This window comes from Hoplias malabaricus, chromosome 4 (assembly GCF_029633855.1).
Source record: "Hoplias malabaricus isolate fHopMal1 chromosome 4, fHopMal1.hap1, whole genome shotgun sequence".
In the NCBI taxonomy this organism is placed as follows: Eukaryota; Metazoa; Chordata; class Actinopteri; order Characiformes; family Erythrinidae; genus Hoplias; species Hoplias malabaricus.
The window spans coordinates 23,875,855-23,897,167 of NC_089803.1; the positions used below are offsets into that span (position 1 = coordinate 23,875,855).

The window sequence follows — 21,313 nt, forward strand, 5'->3', positions numbered from 1 at the left end:
AAAAAGCTGCCCCCCTCCCCCTTTCTCTCCCATTCCGGTTCTGCTCAATATAGCTTCATGGGCATTATTATATCTGGTACAATATTCCAAAGGTACAGTTTATTGCCAAAATGAATTTTAATTACTGACAACACAGTTGAACAAATTTGTAAGTAATAAAACCCAGATTAATAATGCATTAAATAGCTAATTTTAGTGTGACATGCACTTGTAAGTGTAATTTTCCTCTACAAAATCCTGCATTGATGCTTTCTGAGGGATGCTTGTTCCATCTAATGTTGACTGTATATCTCCTCAGCAGAGCACTATGGTATAACATTCTGTAGCTCCTTCACAGGCTGCAGTCATAACATAAGAGTGTGGGAATGCACTTCTGCAGCTTCCTCTGAGCAAAACAAGATATTTTTTTCACAAGAGGTCTTTTACAAACCTCTGCCCAATCCACTTTAATCAATCACATTCATCCCCATTGATAACCAATTAAATTCCTTCTACCTCGAAGGCAGCACTGCATCCAGAACCATTTTGAGTGGTTTACTTTGAGAAATAATTTCAGTTTTGTAATTTTACATTTTGTCAAAATATTTGTCCTTGTTAATTTTATCAAATATATGAGGATTAACCATTTTTGCTACTTTGAGAATGATGTTGTGGCCTTTTTTTTATCACTTAAACTAATGCTGGCCTTATTGTTTTCTAAAAACCCAAATTAACCAAAGTAACCCAATTAGTAGTCAGATCCTACCACACCTGTGGGCTGCTTACTGAGCTGCTGATTGCTAATGGAGCTGGCTGACCTGTCTGAGAAATCCATTTAACTGATAGAGGGGTGATAAGAGACTATCCTGCCAGACAGTGAATGTGTTGAGGTGGGGTTTATGTCGGTGTCTGTATTGGAGAATACACAAGCTCCAAGAGCTTAAAAGTATTTAATGTTGCCTAAGGCAAGATTATTCTGTTGAAGCCCTTGAGGAACTGATTCCAGCAGATCTTGGGATTTTCCCAGCACAAGCACATCCTATTCAACACATCTGTTTATCAGCACAAGCAGGGAAATCACAAAACTACCAGACACCAGCCCTCAAAGGATTAGAAGAAAATGACACAGTCCTCGCTTGTGTAATCTTGAAAGCAAAACTATTTTCAGTGAATCTGGTGGTTGTCATCTCTTCACATAGCTGAAATCTGACTTTGATAGAAAACGTGCTTTGATTGACTTGCAAAACAACCAACAACAAACCACTCTTTTGTGTGATACACAGGGAGAGGGGACAAACCTCAAAATGCTACTACAATTAAACAGATAATTATGTGACTTCATGGTATTGAAATGCTTGTAAATGTATTATGTCTAGCTCTAGTGATAATATCTAATTCAGGAAGCCTCATTCTTGTCATGGTATGGAGAACACTGTACCAAAATGTGTTCATATAAATGGGTCACCAAAAAATGTAATTTTTTAAATTTCAAATTTTCTTGCTTATGTTGTTCTCACACACACACCCAACCACACACAGAGTCCCAGAGCCTCCGGGGCCTAAGTGCCTGGGGTAGAGACTCCTACTGATCCTCTTATAAACTATGTACTAGCCTGAGATTCAGCAAGATTGTTGCAAGAAAGTCATTTGCTGTTGAGGATTGGTGTAAGGTACAGAAAGTATTGACTAAACACAAGCCCTGGGGGCATGTTTCCAAACACCTTTTCTCCACCTGTCTATTTCCCTGAACCTACAGTTTTCAGTTCACAGAACTGACACCACTTTAAGGATATTTCTGGAATACATAACCCCACTGCTGTAACCTAAGGAACCCATAATGTCATCCAATCAATCTACCAGCATGTGGAAACTCTTCCTGATATTCAAAAACATATTGGATATTGAATGTTTAATTCCACAAGCATTTGCCCAGAGATGGAAGGGGGAATAGCTTAAAAAAATATCTGTTACTGCTGAAGCTATCTATCTGTGGAATTAAAGATAAGGATTTCATTTCTGAAGAATGTTACTAATAAGGAAATGTACCAGCCCAGTGAGCCTGCAAGCATCCGTAAGGCACTTTATATAATTCCAGTGCGTTTGGCAGCGTCAGCGAATGGGGCATGTCTGATGCACACTGATCTGGAGATAAATCATTTATTGCTCTGAACAATCTCCATCTTTTTTTATTATTATTTGAGAACTCAAGCTGACCTTTACACTGTGTGGACATTGTGGTGTCTTAGAACATTTTACAAAATGACCTTAAATAATCATAGCAATTGATGATGCATGGCTTTGGTCCAACAACAACAAACTGCTGTTTGATTTTGTATTTCTGCACAATTACAGAACAATGCCTGGTATATTGAGTCTGTGTTGAGGTGTAATGGCACAGGAGTGTCATTGTTCTTAAAGCAGTTGCATTGATGCTGAAGGTGTGAATAGTGAAGAACAGGTGAAAACTCATAGGACATGTCTGCACACATTGTTCCTGCAGCGAACCTCAGTGTAGCCTGTGTGAAATTACTGCTCAAGGGGTTTCTCTTCCAGCCGTACTTGTACCTATGTTATACTGAGTTCAGTGTCTGTACACAGGGAGAGAGAGTGCAACGGAGTCCTTGAAGAGCCCATTCTGTACAAGGAATACATACACATGAAGAACCTGAAGAAGTTCAATCTGAAAGTTTCAATGTGTTTCTTACAACCGAAGCCAAACAACCCTCCCAATGCACAGAAGCCCCGAGAGACTTACTGCTAAGAGCCAGTCCTGAAAACACAATCCCTCACAAATGAAAAGTAGTGAGATCGAGCAATAGAAGGTAATGGAAAGGGGAGAAAGTAAAAGATACAGCAAGACCGATGAGGGAGAGAAATAATCTGACAGATAGAAGCACAAAGTTAAATAAAGGAGTTAGATAAAGAATGTTTTCTCAGTGCTTATTATTAGAGACGAGTAGTAACTAGTTATATTTAATCAAGCATATGTAATGAAGTAACATTAAATGGATTTGTTCTTTCCTAAGTACTCTAAGTATATTAGCACCTAAAAAAATCTATTTTTTACTCAGTGACATTCTAGCCTTTCATATTTAGTTACTAACTCCTGTTTTCTTCAGTGGTTCTACTCCAAGCTTCTCCCTAATCACTGAGCTTCTCACTCAGTCACGGAGAGTATGCCCAGCAACCCACTGGAGAAAACTCTTTGCCGCAACTTGGATCTGTGATCTCGTTCTTTTGGTCTTTACACAGAGCTCATGTGGGTAAATGTGGGAACACAGATCAACTCTTAAATTGAGAGTTTTGCCTTATTACCACTTCAGCACGATGGAATGGTACAGTGACCACATTACTGCAGATGCTACACCTAACTTTCTCTTGATCTCATGATCTCTTTCCCATAGGCTCTGAGATACTTGAACTCTTTCACTAGGGGTAGGTTCTCACCCCCTACCTGAAGGGAGCATGCTGTCTGTGTCCAGGAGATAACCATGGCCTCAGATTTGGAGATACTGATCCACATAACCCAACACTTAACAGTTAGCTGCCAACCGCTCAAGTGTTGGACGCTTCTATATGAGGAAGCGTGATGGACAACTTTGTCCCCAAATGGCAGAGATTGAGCCCCACAAAGGAAGCCCTTCAGTGCCAGATTATGCATATCCCTGACAGAGTCCAATGCCCAAACTAAACTAGACTGCCTAGAATGCAAATGCAATTCTCCCAGTAGTTCCCAGTAAGGACTCCCATGGCAAACAAGTTTGGAGTGAAAAAGAAGCATGTTTATGATAAGTATAGAAATATCAGTGTATACCCCGCCCTGGAGAGGATTATTGGGACCCAAAACATGTAGACACACCACCCACAAGATCCAGACTTGGGGTACAATGCAGTGCCCATTAGACACAGGGCAGGGGTGAAGGGGCCCCTGGTGGCTTGGACCTTGGCAGCATTAACTGGTTTTTGGCAAGTGGAATGCAACCTCACTGTGGGGTGAAGAAGCTGCAGCTGGTGCAAGAGGTTGAGAGACACCAGCCAGATACAATTTAGCTCATTTCTACACACAGTGTGAGCTCTGAAACCAAACACCGTGATAGGGGTTGGCCTTTCACCTACTCAGGAGCTGTAGGAGTGAGAGGTGCCAGGTGAATGTAGGGATACCCACAAGTCCCCAACTGGCAGCTGAATAGATGGTTTCGGGAAAAAAGAGGGCCACCAACTGCACCTCAGAGTATTCTGCCTTCTTGTAGATAGTGAGTGGAGTTTTGGAGAGTATTCCATGTACAGACTCCATTGTTTTGCTAAGGGATTTCTATGCTCATGTTGGCAATGACTGGGAAACAAGTCATTGTTTATCCATAATGAATACCCTGTTTGAACACAATGTCACTCATTACCAGAACATCTTGAGCCAAATTCAATGATTGTGCTTCTGATCTGAGGTTATATGTTTTTTACACTCATGTAATCAGAAGGGCTGAGCTCATGTTGGCAATGACTAGGAAAACTGTAGGGGAGTGACCAGGAAGAAACAGCCTGCCTGACCTGAACCCAAGCAGTGTGATGTTATTGGATATCTATACAAGTCATTATTTGTCCATAATGAATACCCTGTTTGAACACAAGGTCACAAGGTTACTCATTAGTGTACTTAGTACCAGAGAACCTTGAGCCAAATTTCATTGACTGTGGTTGTGTCTTCTGATCTAAGGCTCTATGTTTTGTATACTTGTGTAAAGAGAAGGGCTGAGCTGTAAACTGATCATCATCTTTTGGTGAGTTTGATCAGATGGTGGGGAAAGCTGTTAGACAGTCCTAGTAGGCCCAAGTATATAGTGAGGGTTTGCTGGGTAAGGCTGGTGGAGGCCATTATGAGTTTGAATTGACCCTGTTCAAGACCTCCATTGTGAAAGCAGTTGCATACAGCTGTGGTCAAATAGTTGTTGGTACCTGTTTGGTCAGCAACCTAAGAACCTGGTATTGGCCACCATTGGTGAGGTAAGCTGTCAATCACTGGAGGAGGTTTTTCAAGCTTGGCTGTCTTGGTGAACTTTTCATTCTACGAATGGGAACCAGCAATCAAAAATGACAGTGGTGTTGGCAGTTGGATTGTGGTAGGAGTTTGGAGAGGCCATACAAAATGATTACTGGGCAGCCTCAAAAAATTTTCTGGAAAAAACAATAACAGCTCAAGGAGGGAAGGGGAACTCTGACCAAGCTATGCTCAGCAAGTATAGTGGAAATCTCAATCATATTGTTGGTCTTGAAAGAAACACATCTGAGGAACTCTTAAACCCAAGAGACTTTCCTCATGTGCATGAGGTAGGGCCAGAAATGTCTGGGGTGTCAGACACAGAGGTACGTAGAAAGCTCCACAGTGGCAAGGCACCATGGATATTAGGAACAGTGCCTTTTGATGGGCAAACTCAAGTGATGGTTCTCATTTTTTTTAAAAGATAGAAAGAACAGTATGTGACAATTATCTTGGCATCACATTTCTCTGAACTTTCACCTTTTTTCATTGAGTGGAAATTTGATGATATTAATGTATGGGGCAGCCATGGCCTTATGGTTATAGAGGCGAGCTTAGGACTGGCAGGTCACTGGTTCAATTCCCAGGATAGTCAGGAATAATTCATGCATGGCTGAAGTGCCCTTGAGCAAGGCACCAAACTCCCAGCTGCTCCCCGGGCACTATGACTTGCAGCTGATGCCCTTATATCCCCAAAATGACAACTGTACAGGAGAAATAAGAAAAAACATATTTAATACTAATATAAGGTAATGGCATAATTTCTATTGTTGGCCACTCATGATTAATGTCCACAGTCAACAATGAGCTGTTCTTCAGAATGTTGTGGTTTTTATACATGGCAAAACTATATACACATGACTGCAGAACACACAGATGTGTGTGTGTGTGTGTGTGTGTGCGTGTGTGTGTGTGAATATTTCAAACATTAAGCCCCTTTATAACTCATCACCACACTAAAAACTCTTGTGAGTGGAGAGATATTCAATACGACCAGAGACCCACTCAGCACCAGCCTATACACTCTACTCTGATTTAATTAATATGAAATATTAAAACCTAATCATTTCAGGAGTGAAGGGTCTTGGGAACTGTATAAGGGGACATTATGAATCTGCCCTGCTTTTTGCACTTTAGCTTTCTAATACATATGCAGACAAGAAGAGAGAAACCTAAAAAGTGCTCACTGTCTCACAGATACTTCAACACAACTGCTCAGACTGTATGTGAGGGGCAGGCAAGAGAGAGAGAAAATGACAGAGCCAGTGGAAGTGCATTCCATTGTCTTAAAAGTGGCTAATTAACAATTAATCTGTGTTAAACAAGACAGAAAGTTTAATTAACAACAGTGGCTTTTGACAAGACACGAAATTAAACCTTTGTCTGACAGAGAGAGAGGGAGATGGAGAGTGAGAGAGAGCGAGAGAGAGACATTAACACCTTTATTTTCACATCTTGCACACTGTTTAAAAGGTGAAGCTGTTAGAAATGAAGGTTATACAAAGTTCATTTACTAAAGAAAACAGTTCTATATAGAACCTTGCACATTTGAAGAACCTTTTGCATGATTAAAGAGTTATAAGGTTTTTTTTAGATTGACTGAGAATGTGCTGTAGATGGTTCTATATGGCACCTTTTAAAAAAGTGTTCTATATGGCACCAAAAATGGTTCTGGAAGAACCGTGTTTGGTGCCATGTAGAACACTTTTCCTTTAATCATTCAAAAGTTTCTTCAAGTCTTCAGGGGTCTATATAGAACCATTTTCTTTACTAAAGAACCCTAGCAGAAACCTAACATTTAAGAGTGTTCATTATTAAAACAGGCCAGGCATACTAGTGCAATTCTAAAAAATTAAATCAAATCACTGTGCCTTTTTTGTGCAACTCAATATTTTAGCCCAAAAATAAAAAGGCTCTGCACACTACTCAAAGCGGTTTGACAGTTTCCACCCTGATACACAAAAGGCCATTTCTACCTGCCACTACAGTGGGATCATGTAACATGGGCCTGTTAATGGTCATGGCCCCATGCACCACACCCCCACTGGAGATCAGCTGTTCTGCTATATGGAGGATCAAATATTTGATATAGGGTTGTCCTGCAGCCTCAAGGAGAAGATTCTTATGCTAACAAGTGACCCTCCATCCTCCTAGCAGTCCTCCACAGCAGCAGCAATGAACAGAAAAGAAAAGGACTGCAGACACCTGCCCCAGAGCCTCCCTTAACCAGGAGGATAAAGCCAAATTACTGCTCCCAACATGGTCTGGAGCAGACAGCCAGACTGGAGCCTCATTTCACTTACTGATTCCAGGCTGCCCCAGCCCTCAATTCTCTGGCCCCAAAGTCATGACCTCGGTCTATGAAAACTTCACCGAATGTTTCTGGATGCCAAATTTCAGCTCTGGCGCAACGAATTGTAAAGCAGTGACTCAAAGGAATACAGCTGAGTGTCAGACCTATTTGTCAGTAATACTGATGACCAAACTCTAAGGACAGACTGATTATTCCTAATAAATTAATGTCCCAGATTCTCAATAGCAACAGGCATTTATCCTGTATAAAACTCTAAACTGTAAAATGTGCTTCTCCTTCTACACAGAGTAGCCTCTGAGCTGTCTGTTGCTTGAAACTTTGACTCAACTGGGCATGTGAGTAATCTGACCACCTTCTTGCAACTGCAGGCAGAAGAAAAGAATGAGTGTGGTGCTGTCTGGTCGAGACAAACTCCACTTTTTCATACTCCGCATTTTTCAGTCAAAATCTCTACCTGCTCATCAGTGTGCATCAAAATGCAGTTAATTTGGGAAGAGAAGAGAAGACAAGAGAAGAGAACCGAAGAGACGGGAAGAGAAGAAGTAACATGGATGCTCTCATGTTTTATTGAGTTACTGGAGCTTAATCAAAGCATCAGAGTCACCATCAACAGCATTACAATACCAATGCAATGACACTGGCGGAGGGGAATAATTATCCTCCACTCTTCCTGTCCAATCGACTGAGCATGACTTCAAAGAAAGAGAGCGTGAGAGAGAAAGAGAGAGAGAGACATCATCATTCCTTTGACTCGGCCTTGTTAAGAGCTGTAATTATTTTCCATTACAGTAGACAGAGAAAAGACCTCCACTTATTTCAGTGTTTGTCTTTAACTTAATTCCTCTCTTCATTCTCTCTTTCAATGTGTCTTGTACTCTTCCACCCTCCCTCACGCACGTCCTCACCCTTTTATTAATTAAGCTGACAAAGGCAATTCATTCGTCACCATCTGGGTAAGAAGGATTATAATTAGGATAATAAACATAGTGGGTGCTTTATTGTGTGTGTGTATGAGATTAATATTTCAATTCGTCTTCATGCATGAGTCGCCTCAATCATTTACCATAAGCCCCAATGAAGGAAATAGTGAAGGTAAATTAGGGAGAGAGAGAGAGAGAGAGAGAGAGAGAGTTAGAGAGAGCGAGAGAGTTGAGAAAGTGAAAGTCAGTTTCCTTGTGTCTTCTCTGCTTCTGGTTGAGTTTGATGCTTAACTGATGCTTAATAAGCTGCAACCCCAGAAAAATGGACTTTGACCAATTATGAGTGCAGAAGCCTTTGTGTGGAATTTGCATTGACTAAATATTGGGGAGAACAGTGGCTAAAAATCAGAAAGAAAAAAAGATGACATTGTCCTTTCTGTGAATGTGTACGTAAACACAAACCCTCCATGAACACAGGGTTTGGGACCCAATGCATGTTCTGAACACAAAGGGCATTATGTTTATGAATATATTACAGCTGAGAGGTTGGCAAGAGCTACCTCCCTGTCCTCGGTACAGCACTAGGCACCAAGGACCACGTTGCATCGGCAAGTCATGTTGAGGTGAGATTGGATACGGGTCTAAATTACCTTGATCATTAAAGCATGAGCCCTCATCAAATATGCATGGGAAATTACAGTGAGTCAGAGCAAACACATTGCACTGTAATTCATATTAAAGATTCTCTGTCTGTCATATTACACACACACAGTCATCTCTCTCTCCCTCTCCCTCTATCCCTCTCTCCTGCTTCATTAAACACAGCAGCATTTACACGGCTGATCGTTTCATTAAATAAGTACTTAATCATTTATCTTTACTGTCTTCACATGTCCACCACTAAGAGCAGAGCAAAAGTGCATGCGGCCACCATCCTATCTTTATTATCTTCCTCAGTACAGGTAACAGCTCAAATAAAGATTGTTTACATATACAGCAAGACAAACACATGTCTGATCACCTTATTACAGGCTACGTGGACACTATGACCCATACAGATATGTAATATGTGAGCTCTATACGGTGTTGCAACAGCGGCATTGCCACACAGCTCCAGGTTCTCAGGGTCCTGCATTTGATCCTCCTTATGCTTGATTCTTGAGGTGTGTTGTGTTCTCTCTGTGTATATGTGTTTACTCTGAGTGCTCCAGTTTCCTCCCACAACACGTTTGCAGTTGTCTACAGGTGTGTGACTGGTTGAGGGTGTGATAGCCTGCTACAGACCTGCACCACGCCCAGGGTGTATTCCTGTCTTGAGCCCAATCATTCAGACCAAATGCAGCCCCTGATCAGGAAACAATAGAGGAGTGTATGAATGAGCAATACATTCACATTTGTTTAATGATGGGAGCATGAGGTTCTATCTAGGATAGCTCTAGTGGCTGCTATACATATTAATGTGATACCAGCTTGTAATTAGCCTTTATTCTAGAGATGAATTTCCATTTACTGTCAGGGATAAACCTTTGTCTGGACAACAAACAGAGTACATCCCAATGCTTGTAGGCACCCTTATATCCATCCATCCATCCATCCATCATCTGTAATCGCTTATCCAATTCAGGGTCATGGTGCGTCCAGAGCCTACCTGGAATCATTGGGCGCAAGGCGGGAATACACCCTGGAGGGGGCGCCAGTCCTTCACAGGGCAACACACACACTCCCACTTTCACCAGCCAATCCACCTACCAACATGTGTTTTTGCACTGTGGGAGGAAACCGGAGCACCCGGAGGAAACCCACGCGGACACGGGGAGAACACACCAAACTCCTCACAGACAGTCACCCAGAGCGGGAATTGAACCCACAACCTACAGGCCCCTGGAGCTTTGTGACTGTGACACTACCGGCATCCTTATAATTGGCAAGCTATTTGAATGTGCACAAATTGCTGACACAGATGTTCATATATGTTGTCCGCACAGAGTTTGAATAATTTCCACAGGAATGACAATCCTGCTGCTCATAAGCTTAAGGTCACCATGCTCAATGTTTAGCATCAGCTAGAGGGCTATAAAGCCCCGGGGATTTGACTGGTAGCAGTGGAACTAACTGCATTCTATGGTGTGGAGCGCCATCCATAAATGATGTATCTAGTAATCACAAATGCCTTCCTAGTCATAATGTACATTTCAAATACAGTACATTTTACAGCAATTTATCTTAATATAGAGTGTGTTAATATGTCTTAAGATTAGAAATATTGAAAAGAGTCTAAAATGTATAGGTGTAAGGTTTGTGGCATTGACTGCCAATAGCAGTCTTAAAGCAGGTGGATGTAAGAATGAAGCTCTTTTGTAAGGATCCTTCCAGCACTTAGTATTTTACTGATGGGGCCAAACTCTGGCTACCAGGGTTAACAGTCTGTTCTGAAGCTGAGAAACATCTTATTTTAAACTGAGAAAAGGCTAGAGAAGAAAAAGAAAGAAAATAAGGAATCTGGAAATAGAGAGCAATAACACAAGGAGGTAGGAAACACTAGAAAACAGGAAAGTAAATAGAGGAACTAGGAAACAAAAAATGGCTCACATATTTACAAGAAGCTTGACAGTACAAAAACACAACTGTAAATGTCCAAACAAAAATCACTTAGTACATATAGTAATGTCTAATATAATAACAAATCAATGGTAAAGAGAAAAAGTGGGAGGAGCTTAAGCATAGCCTTATAGACCCAATTCTTCATTATGGACTGCTTTATCCACTATAATATGCTAAATTAGAGACTATTTATATTGGATATATAACTTGTTTAGAAGATTATTTTTTTATTAGTTCTGGTACATACAAAATAAAGAGTATGAATAAGCCCAAATGAAGCAGTGATGCTACTCCTGACAAAAATGACAGGATCACAATTCTTAGGGGATGTTCAAACTTTCATAGCTACTGTTGCTAGGTTGAACAACAATTACTGATTGTTTCATTTAGCTTGATGACAAACTGAAATGCACAATAAGGTTTTTGTTACTGATAATAAAATGAAAATCTGTAATATCATTTTGCTTTTTATGAACATGTATAATGTCAACACGCCTTGTGCCTAAAATAAAATAAATTTATTCACATACACACTCTTAATTTACAAAGCTAATACCTTCCAGCATATTTAAACATTTCTGCTCACTTCACTGGACTCGGGCCTGTCTAAGGTCCAATGAGCAATGAGTTAAATTAGCCTGGAATTTGACTGACAGTCGAGCCAGACGCACAAGATCAAATCAACACCAAACTAATTGAGAACGACAGATAGAACAAGAGAGAGAGAGAGAGAAGAGAGAAATGCACGTTTGTACGTATTTGTATCTAATTCTCCACACACTGCCTGATGCATTACCAAGTGCAATTGCTGTGACAACACAGACGCCTAAGGTTAACCCATTCAACCATGACATAAGGCACACAGACATGATGTAATGCTTATTTAGAATGTTTTTAAGTGAGAAATTGATCTGAACAATGTTGTTACTCTGTAGGATGGGCCACAGGAACCCAATTACTTTGAACTCTAAGATCCAGCCAGCTCTCAGAACACCAAAGCTAGTAAATGAGGACTTTAATGCCAGAACCAGTAGGGCCCTGAGCTTAGCCAGGAATTTAATTTCAACATACTAATATATATTTATGTTGTCTGAAATGACCTGGGTGATTCATCAAGTTTATCAGGTTTAGAGAGGAAAGCAAAGCTCAGTTCAACAATGTGCTTTCTAAGACTAAACCCTCACAATAGACAATAATGGAAGCAATGTTTTTGGAATAATTAAATGTTTGACAATATTTTTTTTGGTTAAGATTTAAATAATAAATATATATAAGTAACTGTTACTGTAATTCTCACAAAAATGTTGTACATTTTTATTGCATGTATTTTGTAGAGGTTGTCTAACCTAGCAACAGTAACTACAAAAGAAGGCATTTGTGGGCAGAGCCTGGGTATGTCAGCAACTGAAATTAGCAGGGTTAAAAGATATCATAACACTATAACATGTTTATAAGTTTAAATCTGTTTTGTGGTTTTAGGGGATCCAAGAGGTTAATTAGGGGGTCCTGGATGACCCAGGGACCGCTTGTATTTCACACCTTGGTAATAAATGCTAAGGCTTGAGTGTCCTGTCACTTCAGGTTGATGCCTCTGACCCCTAACGATGCCAGTTCAAGCTGGGACCATAGGAATATCCAGGGATTTTATAATTTTATGATTCTAATTATGTTCATAAGGAGATTAATAGGTTTGGGAAATGCTAGTTTTCATAATGTGTGCTGTTTTAGGCTGAAAAACAGTCCTGTGGGGATTTGTGTCATATAATCTTTCAACCTCCAGGGGATTGCCCTCCTCCTCCTCCTCCCATTAGTAGTCTGATCATGCTTCTCAGCAGCAGCAGGTAAAGCAAGCACTCGTCTCTCCCTCTGCTTTTATTTATTAACATGCAAGGCTACAGATTTCCTTTATCAGTGTTTGGGCCAGGATTGTATGTTAAAATCTTTACAAAATATTGTCTCTTTGTCTCCGTCTCTCACTCCTATGGTACCTCATCAGTATTAATCCTCTATAAGGCTTAAGTTGTAATTGATTATTTGTCATTATCATTATATAAATAGATGTGTTGACATGTCTGTTTGTGCACGTGTGCGATGAACAAGCCCAGCAGGTGTTACTCCTAGTTTATAATCAGTATGGCCGAATGACAGTGAAATTGAAGCATACTTCATACATTTGCTATAACTACAAGCTCCTCAACCATGAAATACAACTCTGTAGCTCTGATGAAATGTGTGTGTGCATTCAATATAGCAGCTGATGATGATTATGATGCACACATCTGTATTACTGTTTGCTGAAGGTAATTTTGGAGTTGTGCTGTGATTCATAGCCTGTATCCATCCAAGCATGACATATCATCTACGTTTTTCTGAAAATATTATCTTTCATCTGAACATGTTGGGTTCATTCCACCCTTTACATTTACTTATAAATCATAAAAAGCTGTCAATTTTACAGACAAATGCAACACAAAAGATACTGTCTCTGTTGCTATCCGGAATAGTTTTCATTTCTAATGTAAACTGACTGCACTTCAACAACCAACCTCCTGAACATTCCCAGGTGAAGAGTTACTTGCATTGTGTATTTCCTAATCTGACCCTGGACCTTTCATAGACCGTTGGTGAAATTCAGCATTTATTCATTGACTTCAAGGGCTACACAACTAAAAACACGAAAGATAAGACAATGCATTATGCTTCCCATTCTTTAATTTGGATCCAGACATTAATAACTAATTATTTAAAATGTATAAGTTTGTTATGAGGATCCTGGGGTTGTGGGACTGTCTCCGGGTGACAATCTGTGAGGAGTTTGGTGTGTTCTCCCGGAGTGGGTTTCCTCCGGGTGCTCCGGTTTCCTCCCACGGTCCAAAAATACACATTGGTAAGTGGCGGCGACTCAAATGTGTGTGAGTGTGTGAGTGAATGTGTGAGTGTGTGTCGCCCTGTGAAGGACCAGCGCCGTCTCCAGGGTGTGTTCCTGCCTTGTGTCCAGTGATTCCAGGTAGGCTCTGGACCCACAGCGACCCTGAACTGGATAAGAGGTTATGGACAGTGAATGAATGAATGAATGAAATGCCTTATGCTTGGACTTTAAAAGTCTTCTGAGCTAATTCACACATCTGATTAGTTTACTAGTCATGCCCTATTCCGTCAAAATTACATTAGTGTTGTGATTACATACTTTGGCACTATCAGTAATTGTAAAATTGTGTGTACTCTTCATCTGGCCTGACATCAGTCCCTTTAGGGGATAAGAAGATGCTGCTGCTGTGGAGGATCTTTCAGAATTGTTGGGATGTCAGTCAAAAGCTTTACTGAAGCACTAAGGCATCTAGAATATGTAGTGCAGCAAAGCACACATAGCTGGAGGATATGACCCAACATCTATTCACACACTTGTCAAGAAAGTCTCCTAAAGCTCAAGTGCTTTTATGCATATTTGCTTTGCAAAATAGGTCTGCTTCCCAAATCTGAACTGCAGTGGCTCTGGTGGAAAATATTCTAAAAGGGGCTGAATATTTGTGCTATGCTGTCAGTTTCAACAACCATCCCAATACAATTTAACACATACTACTGACACCAAAGCTCTGGGAAAAAAATCCTATTTCATACAGTCATATTTAATGGATTTTAAAATCAGATCAGCAAGCTAATATTTATCAAAATTATTATAAATTGTGGCTCTAATATGCTTAGTTATAAAGTATGTAACATATGAATCATTACATTACAGACTGGTTCTGAAACAGAAATATTAGCAAAACTATAATAAGACAAAGTTGTATATTGCTGGATGACATGTAATTATATACGAAGAAAACTGAGCTGTGTGTGTGTGTGTGTGGAGACAGACAGATTTGTATCCTCTCTTTGTAACCATGAGGTCTTCACTGCTTGTCTAAGTGAATCTGCTTGGGGCGATAGGCAAAGCACACCTGAAGCCTCAGATTCAAGGACGCTGACTGGCTTATTTTCTCTTAGCAACGGTTTAATTTTCTGTGCTCATGCACTGACCCGGCCCAGAGCGGACGCCTGAAATTCCACCTTCTGCACCAGAGCCACTGATCGAAACACTGCCTGGTTGTAACATAAATGAAAATCAATATATTTTAGATATTACACATTATTTAACATTTGTAACACACTCATATCAGATAAGCAGTTAGTTATTACACAATACTGTTTATTTTATTTAAAAAAATAATAAAAGTAAAAAGATTATTTCTCCAGGGAGGTTGGCAACCTAGCGCCCTCTATTGACCAGCCACCCCTGCTGAACTGCACAAAACTCTGAGCCCCTTACTTTGATTTGGGAGATCAAAACCTATATGGGATCTGATTTAACATGCTGTCATAAGTTTAGCTTCAAAAGGCTTTACACTACACAAATTATCACTGTCAGACCAAGGGGATGTGGGGAGAGAAAATACACAACACAAACACAAGGCTAATTTCAGTGCCATTAGCTAGCTGCACAATCCTGGAAACAAAACCAATTTTAATAATAAAGATGTACTGTGAATTTACTTTATGGTTTCCAGTTTTAAAATGGTTTGCTGTAGTTATAAACTTTCTAGCCGTTAGCTTGGCTTGCAAACTAGCTAGAAATATCATTAATTACATCAGTGGCCTGACATTATCCCAGTTACAATATAGAAAATTCAAAACAGAATATAAGACTGCTATGATCTTATATTGACCTATTTGTTTTTCCCTTCAAAGGGCCATTTAATAAACTTCAGTGAGGGCATGTATTAAAAACAGTGGATGAAAATAACTGATTGTCATCCAGAGGCTACAGCTACTTGCCATGGTTCTCCATCTATCTGCCTGCCTCTCTGTCCCCCTCTCTCTCTCTCTTTTTTAGTGAAAGTAAAGAGTGGATAATCAGGATTTATTTGATTGTTCATTTCTGCCACAGTGGGACAATGTCAGAAAATCCCATCATCGATCCAAGACACCTGTCCAAGGAGTAATTGCTTTCATGGAAACCTTTGCACCATCTGCCTTTATTCCCACCTTCCTGGGTTTTTTTCAGTCTCACTAACACTATCATTTTTACCACAGTTTCTTCACACATTTCTCCAACCTTCTAACTCCAGTTACCCTGTGCTAAATTGATATTGTGATAAGCAGATGTCGGCCATAATAGCCCAGTATTCTTCCCTTTTGTTTCTCTATTCTTTCAAGTTGCAGCTCTTTGTTTCCATCGCTGGGGCAAATGTTCCTTTTAAAGGTTTCATTCCGGCTACATGACAGCTCTAGGACCATCAAAAGATACAAATCCCCAAAGAGTTTGAGCTAAACTCTGATTAGAAAGTTGTTTTTCACTCAGCCATCTGAAGCAAAAGATGCTCCTAGCAAAACTACATAAACAAAATAAAGGAATATTAATGTGAGATTCAGTAAATACGGAACTGAATCAAATGCAGCTACTCTCTGACTGTTTTAACAGCAGAATGGATCTGGTCAACAATGCAGTCATCCAAGAAATCAAACAGCTCAGATCTTTTGAATAATATATTGGAGTAATTTTTTGCGATATGTGTGATATGTGTGAATTTTTTGCGAAGTATGAAGTGTCATTAAAGCCCCTCTGTGCTCTAATTAAGAACCACAAAGATGTCAGGGGGAAGTGGGTGGGCTTTACAAAAACTGTGCTTAATTAGAATCACAAAATAGCCTGTCCAGTGGGAGCAGAGAAAATGACAAATCTCATTAGAATAACAAAGAGAGAGAGAGGGAGAGAGAGAGAGAGAGAGAGAGAGAGGGAGAGAGAGAGAGAGAGAAACAGCTGCCAGTAAGAATTCAAAGAATGCATGCATACCATACATAAAGGAATAAAACCTTGTATATACAACAGAAGACTTTGAGAACATGACTACAATAGTACCTCATAAGATTCATTTATTCAGGAAAAGGATCCACAGAATAACATGTTTTTAAAAATATTGTTCTGTGTACAAAGTGAAAGCAGAGATACCGCCGAGTTTTAAAGTAGAAGTACAAATGTACTTGCTTCTTAATGTATATAAGTAAGCACAGGCTCATAAAATACTCCATTATAGCTATCGATATGATTTCGATTAATAATTTATATTAGTTTGAAGATAACAGGAAAATTCCTGTTTAATAAAATTGAAATAATCTGAATCTAATTACATTTGCCTATTTCAAAATAACTGAAAATGGAAACATTGGTGTTCACCTGGATCAGAGATCAGAGCAGAACCTCTGCATGTACACTAAACAAAAGGTTCCTGAGGACCCTAGATCTATACTGGCACCCTATTGTTTATTTGAACTAAATGTGGCAATCTATTGTCTTCTTTAGACCCATTTTCTATTGGTTTCTGGCACTCTTCGACTTATTGTTGTTTATTAAAACATTAGTACCAAAAAAGTACAGAAAATATTGAGGTCTCAACATAGCTGTGTTTACTGTGTTTTGCTATCTGCATAGTTTTAATTCGTCTAGATCACGGATTGTTTTTTTAATACATAACAGTATATCATACTTTAATAAGCAATCGTTTGACATCGCTAAAAAATGATGTAGCTACGAAGTTTTGTCAGAGCTAATTAGATTGCTTTTTCTACTATTACTTGTTAGCCAAGTTTGAACAAATTTTTGGTTTACTGATTAAACTAAAGTCGGAAAAGGGTGGACTGTTCTCTCCAGGTTGGAAGTGAGATCCTGCCTCAAGTGGAGGAGTTTAAATACCTCGGGGTCTTGTTTCACGAGTGAGGGAAAGATGGAGCGGGAGATTGACAGGCGGATCGGTGCAGCGTCAGCAGTAATGCGCGCTCTGTACCGGTCTGTTGTGGTGAAGAGAGAGCTGAGCAGAAAAGCAAAGCTCAATTTACCGTTCAATCTACGTCCCAACCCTCACCTATGGTCATGAGCTTTGGGTAGTGACCGAAAGAATGAGATCGCGGGTACAAGCGGCTGAAATGAGTTTTCTCCACAGGGTGTCTGGACTCTCCCTTAGAGACAGGGTTAGGAGCTCGGACATCCGGGAGAGACTCTGAGTGGGCATCTGGTTCGGATGCCTCCTGGACGCCTTCCTGGTGAGGTGTTCCAGGTATGTCCAACGGGGAGGAGGCCCTGGGGCAGACCAAGGATAATCTAGAGAGACTACATGTCTCGACAGGCCTGGGAACGCCTCGGTATACCCCTGGAAGAGCTGGAGGCGGTGGCTGGGGAGAGGGAGGTCTGGGTTTCTTTGCTCCGACTGCTTCCCCTGCGACCCGGACCCGGATAAGCGGTGAATAATGGATGGATGGATGGATGATTAAACTAATATTTGATGTAAACCAAACTGTCTAAAATGATGTGCTGATAAATATTTTTAAACACTAAAACCAAATGTTATATGTTTAAATATTCGTAATTTTAAACTGCTTATATTACACTGACTCAATACATGAATCTTTATGTCTGTATCAGTGCTCTGGGTTGTTCTGTAAAGTTCTTTTTTCTTTTTTTGGTGTCCTGTGAGCTCAGTTTTAATGATGAGCAGAATCTCTCTCTGCGATGGTCTCTGCATTAACCTTCCAGCAGGCCCGGTCACTTTGTATTATTCTGTGTGTCTCTTGTGTTATGAGGGGGTATGGGTAATGAGTATGTTTTTGCGGTGTGTTTGAGAGAGAGATGGTACAGTTAAACTACGAGTTTTAGAGTTACCGTGGAAACAAGGACAACTCATTAAACCTCATTCAATCAGAGCATGTAATTCCAGAGAGAGATAGGACAAGACACAAACAAGCTTGTAATATTGTGTTATGTTTAATTGGAAAACAGATATTAATATGGTTAAGTGTATTTTCATATTTTTTATGTGATTGCTTTGCATATGCCTCTTTTTTAATAAAGTGACAGCATTTCCATGAACTCAAATTGACCCCTGCCAACAGAAAAATAGTTTAATTGCTCTTTCAAGGGCCATAAAATGTAAGCAGATGTGGGAATTTTACAGAAATAGGAAATAATGGGCTTCTTTCCTTCACACTCACAAACACACACATATACACACCAAGTCATGATGAGAACTGGCTGCCTGACCTGATGATGTGATCTTCTAAGCCCCTCACATGGCCCAGCCCATTGGTTCAAGCCTCATAATCCCAGTGTGGCTCCTTCAAAATAAAAGATGAAGGTTAGGACTTCTTTGTGTTATCTTCTCCAACTAAACTAAGTCATTAGCACTAGAAACTTCTTACTAGTTAGCTAACTAGCAAACACCAAAATGTCCAACTTTACAACATAGTAGAATTTGCGTAACAGACAGAACCATTGCAATTTTAAAATCAGCAATCCCTAGCTTTTTTCTTTTTATATTTGCCAGTTTGACCAGAATTTCATCTCATTTCAATAAGTCTATAAACATTATACAGTTCACAGCCATGTCTGTTTGTTTCTGACTACGTTTAGTTTAGTCACAGCCGCTGATTAAAAGGTATGCTTATGGGCAGAGCCAGGAATGTTATATAGCTCATTTTACCAAGATACAATTTACTTAAAATAATAATAATAATAAAAACTGAACACACAGGAGCACTTTAGTAGTTCTGGTGGTGTGTTAGTGTGTGCTGTGCTGGAACAGAGGACAGAGTTTTTAAATCACTCAGGGTCACTGCTGGTCTGAGAATAGTCCACCAACCAAAAATATACAGCTAAAAGCATCCTGTGTCCACTGATGAAGGACTGGAAGACGGCAAACACAAATTGTGAAGCCACATTTAAGCTACTGCCTCTGACTATACATATGTGAGGTGAATCAGATATTTCAATGTGTTCAACAGAGTGGACAGCATTTGGACACAGTGTTTAAAACTCGAGCAGCACTGCTGTGTCTGATCCACTCATACAAGTGCAACAGAAAGTAGCACACCACACTATATCAGTATCACTACAGCACTGGGAATGATCCACCACCCAAATACCTGCTCTGACCATTGAAGTGCAGGGTGAAATGTGGATAAGAACATATTCAGAGAAACAGGTGGACTACTACAAAGTGCTAAAAAGTGTATAACATTATTCATTCATTCATTCATTATCTGTAAGCGCTTATCCAATTCAGGGTCGCGGAGAGGACAGAGCCTACCTGGAATCATTGGGCGCGAGGCAGGAATACACCCTGGAGGGGGCGCCAGTCCTTAGTGTATAACATTAGTTTAAGTTAATTTTATAACTAACTAGCTAGATAACCTCCTTTCAAGGTGAGGCTTTTTTTCCTTTCTTAAGTTTAATGAACTGCAGGGCTATAGCCTGAGGGTTTTTTGTGTGGCTGAATTCTCAGTGAAATCCCCAGGTCAAAGAAAACAACAGACAACAGAAAACCACTTTGAGCCCAAAACTCCTTTCACTTTTAAATAGGAAATGCTTGAAAAAAAAGGTGCATGCCTCATGAAAAGCAGTGGCTGGTTCATGTTGGGGCTTTTTACCCCTTTTGGAGCCTTTCTATGTCCTCTACTCCTCAGTAAATGTCTAATTTAGAGGGCATACCATTTTATATTGGGGTGAATTAATAAGTGTGTATCTCATTATGAATGCAACTGTATGCATGCAGCTGTGTGTGTGTGTGTGTGTGTGTTGGGGGTGCACTTTTGATTATCTGGTTCTTGTATTGTCTCAAACTGATGGCAATACTTTGAAGTATCTGAGAAACTGGCATTAGAATATAAATGAATGCTGCAGCTCAGGGCTCTCTGACTGCCTCAGCAAATAGGCCTTTGATGCAGGTGGTCGTCTAGAGGTTTTGTGTGTGTGGCACTGAGAGTGTGTGTGGCTAATTGGAGATAGTAAGATAAGACTGATTAGATGCCTTATTAAATTACACTTCCATCAGCACCACAGAGCACTGGGAAGATAATAGGGATTTTCTCTTCTAGAAAAATACACACAATCCACCCACCTGCAATAAAAGTAAACACTAGCAAAAATTAATTTGGCTGAAGTGATCAAACAGGATAAGCTATCATTATATCAAAAAGTTTTTACATTCACATTATTCAAGCATCACTTGTTAAACAGGCTTGTAGATATATTACAGAATTTCTTTAAATAATATTGATAAATTAATTTACAGTAAAAAAATACATATATTTACTGTCTAAGAAAATCGGAAATGAAATTAAAAATATGAAAGACATTTTGGATGTAATTCTACATAAGATCTTTACAAACTATAAATAAACATTCCCGGGTTTAACGTATTAAACATTAAAGTATTATTTACATTTTCAAAGAATCCCACCGTTTTTGGAAATGGGGTTTGTAAATAAAACAGAGACCCTGTTTCAACGTCTTCAACAGTTGCATGAATCAAATGCAGAGTAGATCATATATCATCAAATCTGTGCCCGTTTCTACATGACTTTGATGAATAAGGGCCCTTGAGTACAGAGATAAGGGTGTGTATTACACACACACTTTGTTGATGTGTTTGTGTGTGT

At 39.8% G+C, this 21,313-nt stretch overlaps 1 protein-coding gene across 1 annotated transcript in view; it reads right to left on the bottom strand.

Annotated features, from left to right (window-relative positions):
• The window catches only part of trpc7b (transient receptor potential cation channel, subfamily C, member 7b), a 125,313-nt gene extending 106,319 nt beyond the window's left edge, over nucleotides 1-18,994 (bottom strand). Inside the window, exon 1 of the mRNA XM_066668018.1 lies at nucleotides 18,918-18,994. The gene's annotated coding sequence lies outside the window, so the exon portion shown is untranslated. The remainder of the gene's footprint in view (nucleotides 1-18,917) is intronic.
• Nucleotides 18,995-21,313: the final 2,319 nt, after the last annotated feature.